The 7939-nt window shown below is 41.7% G+C and overlaps 1 pseudogene; it reads right to left on the bottom strand.

The window, feature by feature from the left end:
* Positions 1-464: 464 nt before the first annotated feature.
* LOC129462223 (small ribosomal subunit protein uS3-like) lies at positions 465-1296 on the bottom strand (annotated as a pseudogene).
* Between the last annotated feature and the right edge of the window lie 6643 nt (positions 1297-7939).

Raw genomic sequence — 7939 nt, 5'->3', positions numbered from 1 at the left:
TCCAAAGATGTCCTCATCTGAATCCCCAGAACCTGTGAATATGTCATGTTACATGGCAGGGAGGAATTAAGGTTGCAGATGGAATTTAGGTTGCTATTGAGCTGAATTTAAAATAAGAAAATTATCCTAGATTATCCAGGTAGGCCCAGGGTAGTAATCACAAGGGTACTTTAAATGTGGAAGAAGGAGGTACAATTTAGAGTGATGCAATATGAGAAAGACTCAACTGGCCATGGCTGGTTTTGAAGATGAAGGGGGCCATGAGCCAAGAAATGTGGAGATCTCTAGAAGCTGGAAAAAGCAACAATACAGATTATCCTCTAGATTCTTTAGGGAGGAATACAGCCCTGCTGACACCTTAATTTTAGCATAGTGAGATGCATCTACGACTTTAGAACTTTTTTCTTTGTACAAGATTTTATTAAAGTTCTTTATAGAACACCATCCAGACTCCAGATACAGCTGCTAAGGAGACCCTGTTATTCTGTGGGGACTGGTTGGGACATGGCAGGTGGCTCTGGCTTCCTACCCTTCTGTTCTGAGATGGGAGTGGTGGAGAGTATCTCATCTTTGGGTTCCATGAACCCAAAGGTTTAAAAAATCCTCAGCGAAAAAAGGCAAATCTACTAGATAGCTCGTGATCTTTCTCCATGAACCCAAAGATGGGTCCCCTGCCCCTGGTCAGGCAGGGGCTTCCTAGGGCTAATCTTACCAGCTGGTTCCCAGGGAAGCATGATCTTTCACCTTGATGCCCAGCACACCCTGTTGGAGCAGCACATGGTGCACAGTGGTGTCAACATAGTATTAACAGGGTCCCAGCTGTGGATTATCAGGCCATCCAAAAACTTCATGGATTTAGCCCTCTGTCCTCAGAGTTTCCCGGACACAATGACCTTGAAGCCTTTGGTCCCACGCTCCATGATGAACCGCAGCACACCATAGCAGGCCTTCTGCACAGCAAGCCCTCCTAGGTGTTTGTAACACAGAGACTCTGCCTGGACAATGGCACATATCTCTTGTGGACACCTTTTCAGCGTAAAGCTCTAATTTACCCTCTGAAAAGCCAAACCTCTTCTGAACTACTGCAGTCAATTCCCAAATATGCCAGCCCTTCTCACCAAGAACATTCTGTGTTCTGGTGGCTAAGGTAAAGATTTCTGTCCTAGTTGGTGTAACTCAGACCTCAACTCCAGAGTAGCTATCTTCAGCCAGCTCCTGAATGAGAACTTCATTCCATTCAGCTTTGAATATACCATCAGTGACAAACTTCCTCTTCTTGGAAAACTGAACCACCATCTTGCTGTGGCACACCAGTGAAAGGAAAGGATGACATTTAGGACTTCTGACCTCCAGAACTGTAAAATAAGATAATTTGTTATAGCAACAATGGGAAATGAACACAGACACCCTGCCAAAATTTGATCTTTCTGACCTCTATTTATGGATTCCATAAATTTTCCTTTCACCATCTTTTAAAGCAAACTAATATAATAACTTGGTGTAAACTTTTAGTTACATCACAATCCAGACAGGCTTTCCCAGCTGGATCACCTTGATTGGTGTTCACCAATTATTTGGACACTTCTTGTTCTGGCGAATCTTGTATGCGGGCCATTTCTTGATCCTGGGAATCTCCAGACAATAGGATTGAAGAGATCTGGCTCCAAGATTTCTTATTGATACATTTTATTCTCTCAAAGGCCATTCTAGACTAACCAAAAATGAAAGGTGAATTCTGGAATCCCTCCAAATGTCTGGGGACACCAAATCTCGGAGTGTACAGGGCAGAACAAATATCTAATGGCATGAGGAAGCTGGCATATTGTAACCCAGCATTTTTGATTATTGTTCCCTGCAGAATACAACTGCATTACAGTGTCAAAGGCTTGTCTTAAAAGACAGAGCATGTTCCTCCTTGTATCAAGCTAGATACAAAGAGATCTTCCTCATCTCTGAAAACAGAGTTCTTTATAGTCCATGTTATAAAGTCCAGATTTGTTCTAAATTTTAAAAAAGCTAACAGTTATTGAGCTTTTAATATGTATCAGGCACTATTCTAACTTCATTTAAGTTCATTTAAACTTCACCACAACCCTATGACTTACCAATAATTATCCCTGTTTTACGGATGAAGAAACTGAGGCTCAGAGTGACTAAGTAGTTTGACCAGGGTTAGAAAACTGGTAAGTGGCAGAGCTATTATTTGAATCGTGTTAGTCTAGAGACTGAGTTCTTAACTAATACACTTTATACTACAGTTTGAATATGTCTCTCAAAGTTTACATGTTGAAAACTTGATCCCCAATGCCATGATGTTGAGAGGTAGAGCCTAATGAGAAGTGATTAGGCTATGAGGCCTCTGCCCTCATGAATAGATTAATGCTGTTATCCTGGGAATGGGTTCCTCATAAAACGATGAGTTTGGCCCCATCTTGCTCTCTCTCTCTGTCTCTCTCTCTTTCTCTCTCTCTCTCTCACCTTCTCTTTGTCTTTCTGCCATGGGATGATGTAGCAAGAAGGTCCTCACAAGATGCCAGCCCCTCAATCTTGGACTTCCCAGCCTCAATAACCCATGAGCTAATAAATTTCTGTTCATTATGTGAAAGTTGTCAAGATCAAAATGGAGTCACTTGGGTTAAAAAATAAAAATAAAAAATAGAGCCTCAAAGGGCCGTGAAGGAAGGGTTCTCACAAATAAATGCCTGGTAACAAAAACTATCACAAAAGATGCTGCAAAAACCATAACATTGCACAAACACCACAGCAACCTTGCACACAAAACAGTATTTCTGTGAGGATATCTGCCCAGCAACTGCCTATCTAACCTTGGACTGGTGTCACCTTTGTAATTGATCCTTGTAGCCATGGCTAAATTATCTCAAAACAATTATGTAATCCTTTTCATTTTTTCTTTAAAAACCTTTGTGTTCCTTCATCTCCCTAAATACCCATGTAGTTTACTAAGGGTGCACATAATCCTATTGCAATGCCCTATTCCTGAATAAAGACCATTTTCCTTTAGAGAGCTTCTCTCTGTTATCTTGGTTGACAATTATAAATTACCCAGTCTGTGCTATTCTCTTATAGCACAAAACAAAGACACTTTTCCATAATTTAGAAGTGTATTCATCTTCAACAAATACAGGTATACCAGAATGAAAATAAAGGGAGGTACAGGGGATGACTACATAAAGAAGAGGATGTTTTTCACAATAAGGACTATTAATAACAAAGCAAAGTAATTATCATAATAATTTAATTAAAAATGAGAGGATTATCTCCAATAGTTGTGTTTGAGAAGAAAAACTTGTACTACAAACTTGGAATAATGTGCTTATAGCAGTTTAGTCATAGTAGTTCTGTTGAAGCTGTCTAGTTGGATAAAAAAGTTACTGCACTGTGAATCAGAAGAATCGGATTCCAGGTATTCTTGCCACTATTTAACTAAGTGAGCCTGATAAAGCCACTAACCTTCTAGCTTCTAGTTTACCAGAAATAGTATTCATGCTGCTGGAGAAAGCACCGTAAGAAGAAAAGGGATAAATGCTTTCTTGTCACAGGAGATTGAACACTAGCATCAAGAATTTATTAACATTTTAAAATACTAAAAGAGTATAATTGGATTGTTTGTAACACAAAGGATAAATGCTTGAGATGATGGATACCCATTTACCCTGATGTGATTATTACTCATTGTATGCCTGTATCAAAATAGCTCATGTACCCCCATAAATATACACACCTACTATGTATCCACAAAAATGAAAAATTAAAAATTTTTTAAAAAGAATTTATTGAACACATCCCATTTGAAAAGCACAAGGTAAGTTGAAAATTGGAAGGGACAACATTAATTTATTTCATCAAGTTTAAATTAGTGGGTAGTGAGGCCTGAAAAACAATACTCCTAAAATTATAAAGAAAGGTTTAAAAAATCCTCAGCAAAAAAAGGCAAATCTAGATAGCTCATGATCTTTCTGCATCCAGGTAAGCTGGGATATCTACGCATTTTAACAGCTTTTGTAAATTTCTCTATTCCACTAGAGATATCCTTAAATGAAGTTAGCTTTTGGTTCAAGTCAATTTAATTCAACCTACATTTATAGAATGCCCTCAAAAGCAATTTACTCTGAAACTAAGGAAGCCTAAGCCCCAGGCCTGTCACTTGCACAGCCCCCATGAGCACTGGGAGCTGCTGGGCATTTGGTGGAAGCAGAAACCAGGTCACAAACAGGAAGAGGTTCTATGTAGCACTTATGGTAAATTGCCTAAAAGAGTTCACAGAAGGAAAGGACCTGAATTTCCACAGCTCTAGTTAAGTTTTTGTGGCTCTTTTTGCATTCTAAATGTAGTACTCACTTTTCAACATAATTTTGTATCCATAATGTTATATCAAAGCAAATTCTATAAGAGATTTATACAAAGATGAAGGATCTCACTGTTTTGTGGGAAGAAGAGTGCAGAATTAGGTATAAAACAAAATTGCGGGGCACGGTGGCTCATGCCTATAATCCCGGCACTTTGGGAGGCTGAGGTGGGTGGATTATCTGAGGTCAGGAGTTTGAAACCAGCATGACCAACATGGTGAAACCCCATCTCTACTAAAAATACAAAAAAAAAAAAAAAAAATTAGCTGGGCATGGTGGCAGGCACCTGTAATCCCAGCTACTTGGGAGGCTAAGGCAGGAGAATCGCCTGAAGCCATTGCACTCCAACCTGGGTGACAGAGCAAGACTCTGCCTCAAAAAAAAAAAAAAAAGTGCTAGTCCAGTAATAGTAACAAAGTGTAATAGGATCGCTTAGAATAAAACATTAGTAATACTAATTCGTTGCAGTATCCTTATCTTCTGGATGATGCCAGGCTTACAAAAACAAACAAAACAAACCCTGAGAGAGTTGAAGAAATCCTGAATCTGTGAAATAGCCCATGGCCTGGAGTTTCTTAAGGTAGGGTCTTTTAAATATAAACATAAAGATATATATATATATATATATATTTTTTTTTTTTTTTTTTTTTTTTTTTGAGATACAGTCTCACTCTGTCGCCCAGGCTGGAGTGCAGTGGCTCAATCTCAGCTCACTGCAAGCTCTGCCTCTTGGGTTCATGCCATTCTCCTGCCTCAGCCTCCCGAGTAGCTGGGACTACAGGCGCCCGCCACCACGCCTGGCTAATTTTTTGTATTTTTAGTGGAGACAGGGTTTCACCGTGTTAGCCAGGATGGTCTCAAGCCCTTGACCTCGTGATCCGCCCGCCTCAGCCTCCCAAAGTGCTGGGATTACAGGCCTGAGCCACTGCGCCCGGCCAATATTTTCTACTGTGATCTGTAGTGTAATAGACAGTAGTGTTCATCAAGTATACTACACACTCCTTTGCATTTCTCAGCTTTCTTTTTTTTGAAACAGAGTCTCACTCCAACACCCAGGCTGGAGTGCAGTGGCGCGATCTTGGCTCACTGCAACCTCCACCTCCCAGGTTCAAGCGATTCCCCTGCCTCGGACTCCCAAGTAGCTAGGATTACAAGCATGCGCCACCATGCCCGGCTAATTTTTGTATTTTAGTGGAGATGGGGTTTCACCATGCTGGCCATGATGGTCTGATCTCCTGACCTCCTGATCCGCCTGTCTCAGCCTCCCAAAGTGCTGGGAGTACAGGCGTGAGCCACCGTGCCTGGCCTCAGCTTTCTTCACAGTTAAAAATTGGAGGCATGTGTCTATTCTGATCAATGGCCCATGAAAGAAGGTGATTGGCTTGTTTCTGTTTCAAGGCTCTTAACCCTGGGTAAGCGCTAGTATGAGTCCTCTGTGCTCTCTCTAGAAAGATTTTAAACCTAAAAGTAAAGACCATCAAGATGGAGTAATTGAAGGATATATAAATATTACATTCTTGAAGATCTGGAAGACAACTACCAAGGAGAGAAAGCCGACTTTATGGGACTTTATGGGAGTGACGTATGACATGTAAAATACTTTGATGTTAAGCTATGCTGATTGGGGTGGGGGTGGGGAGGTGTTACCACAATTTCACCTAGTGTAGCTTATCCAGACTAATTCATTCTTTTTTCTTTTTCTTTTTCGATTTGGAGTCTCACTCTGTTGTCCAGGCTGGAGTGCAGTGGCACAATCTCTGCCCACCGCAACCTCTGCCTCCTGGGTTCAAGCGATTCTTGTGCCGCAGCCTCCCAAGTAGCTGGGAGTACAGGTGCGCGCCACCACACCCAGCTAATTTTTGTATTTTTAGTAGAGACAGAGTTTCACCATGTTGGCCAGGCTGGTCTCAAACTCCTGACCTCAAGTGATCTGCCCATTTCGGCATCCCAAAGTGCTGGGATTACAGGCGTGAGCCACCACACCTGATGCAGACTAATTCTCACATACAAATAAAAGCATTTCACATCTTGACTGTGTGTGTATGTGTGCGTGTGTATGTATATACATACACATATATAACTGAACCAAATTTAAATATAATATCCTTGCTATTTCTGATTTACTTAGTATTTTCTGTTCTATTTAGGAAAATGATTATACTTAATTTTACCACAACCTAATAGGTCTCCACCCACAATGTGAAAAATACCGTCTTAAATTGCCTCAGATGCTGACCGTCTATAAACAATTTTCTGGCGTGTCCAATTATTTAGAAAAATAATTATAAGTTTTACAATAAATGCATTGCTACAATGAAAATGAAATGGAAAATACAAAATATTTCATCTTGTAAAATGAAATTATGGCTTTTTTTTGCAGTATGTTTCTATTTGGTGCATACATGTACATACATGTGCATACATATATGCATGAATGTTTTTAGATGTTCTGCAAAACTGGGGGTTCCGCTGCTCTGTAAGTTTGCACTTTATCACTCCAAAAGAACTCCATTAAGGTCGCGGCCGAGATCGCGCCACTGCACTCCAGCCTGGGCGACAGAGCGAGACTCCGTCTCAAAAAAAAAAAAAGAGAGATCGCGGCCAGGCGCGGTTGCTCATGTCTGTAATCCCAGCACTTTGTGAGGCCGAAGTGGGCGGATCACGAGGTCAGGAGATCGAGACCATCCTGGCCAACATGGTGAAACCCCGTCTCTACTAAAAATACAAAAATTAGCTGGGCGTGGTGGTGTGAGCCTGTAGTCCCAGCTACTTGGGAGGCTGAGGCAGGAGAATCGCTTGAACCTGGGAGGCAGAGGTTTCAATGAGCCTAGATAGCGCCACTGCACTCCAGCCTGGGCGACAGAGCAAGACTCCGTCTCAAAAAAAAAAAAAAAAAAAAAAAAAAAATCGCTCGATCCAGGCCGGGCCTGGTAGCTCACGCCTGTTAATCCCAGCATTTTGGGAGGCTGAGGCTGATGGATCACCTGAGGTTAAGAGTTCCAGACCAGCCTGGCGAAATCCCCTCTCTACTAAAATACAAAGATTAGACGGACGTGAGGGCACGTGCCTGTAATCCCTGTAATCCCAGCCACCTGGGAGGCTGAGGCAGCAGAATCACTTGAACTCGAAAGGCAGAGGTTGCTGTGAGCCGAGATTGTGCCACTGCATTCCATCCTGGGTGACAGACCCAGACTCTGTCTCAAAAAACAGGCCAGGTGCGGTGGCTCACGCCTGTAATCCCAGCACTTTGGGAGGTTGAGGCAGGTGGATCACGAGGTCAGGAGTTTGAGACTATCCTGGCCAACATGGTGAAACCGTATCTCTATTAAAAATACAAAAATTAGCTGGGCGTGGTGGTGCACCCCTGCAGTCCCAGCTACTCGGGAGTCTGAGGCAGGAGAATCCCTTGAACTCCTGGAGGCGGAGTTTGCAGTGAGCCAGGATCGTACCACTGCACTCCAGCCTGAAGACAGAGCAAGACACCGTCTCAAAATAAATAAATAAATAAATAAATAAATAAATAAATAAATAAAGTGAAAAATAAAAAAAGAACACTTGATCCCTGAGAACAA

Source organism: Symphalangus syndactylus, chromosome 2, assembly GCF_028878055.3.
Source record: "Symphalangus syndactylus isolate Jambi chromosome 2, NHGRI_mSymSyn1-v2.1_pri, whole genome shotgun sequence".
Classification (NCBI taxonomy): Eukaryota; Metazoa; Chordata; class Mammalia; order Primates; family Hylobatidae; genus Symphalangus; species Symphalangus syndactylus.
This window is presented reverse-complemented; position numbering and strand designations above follow the sequence as displayed.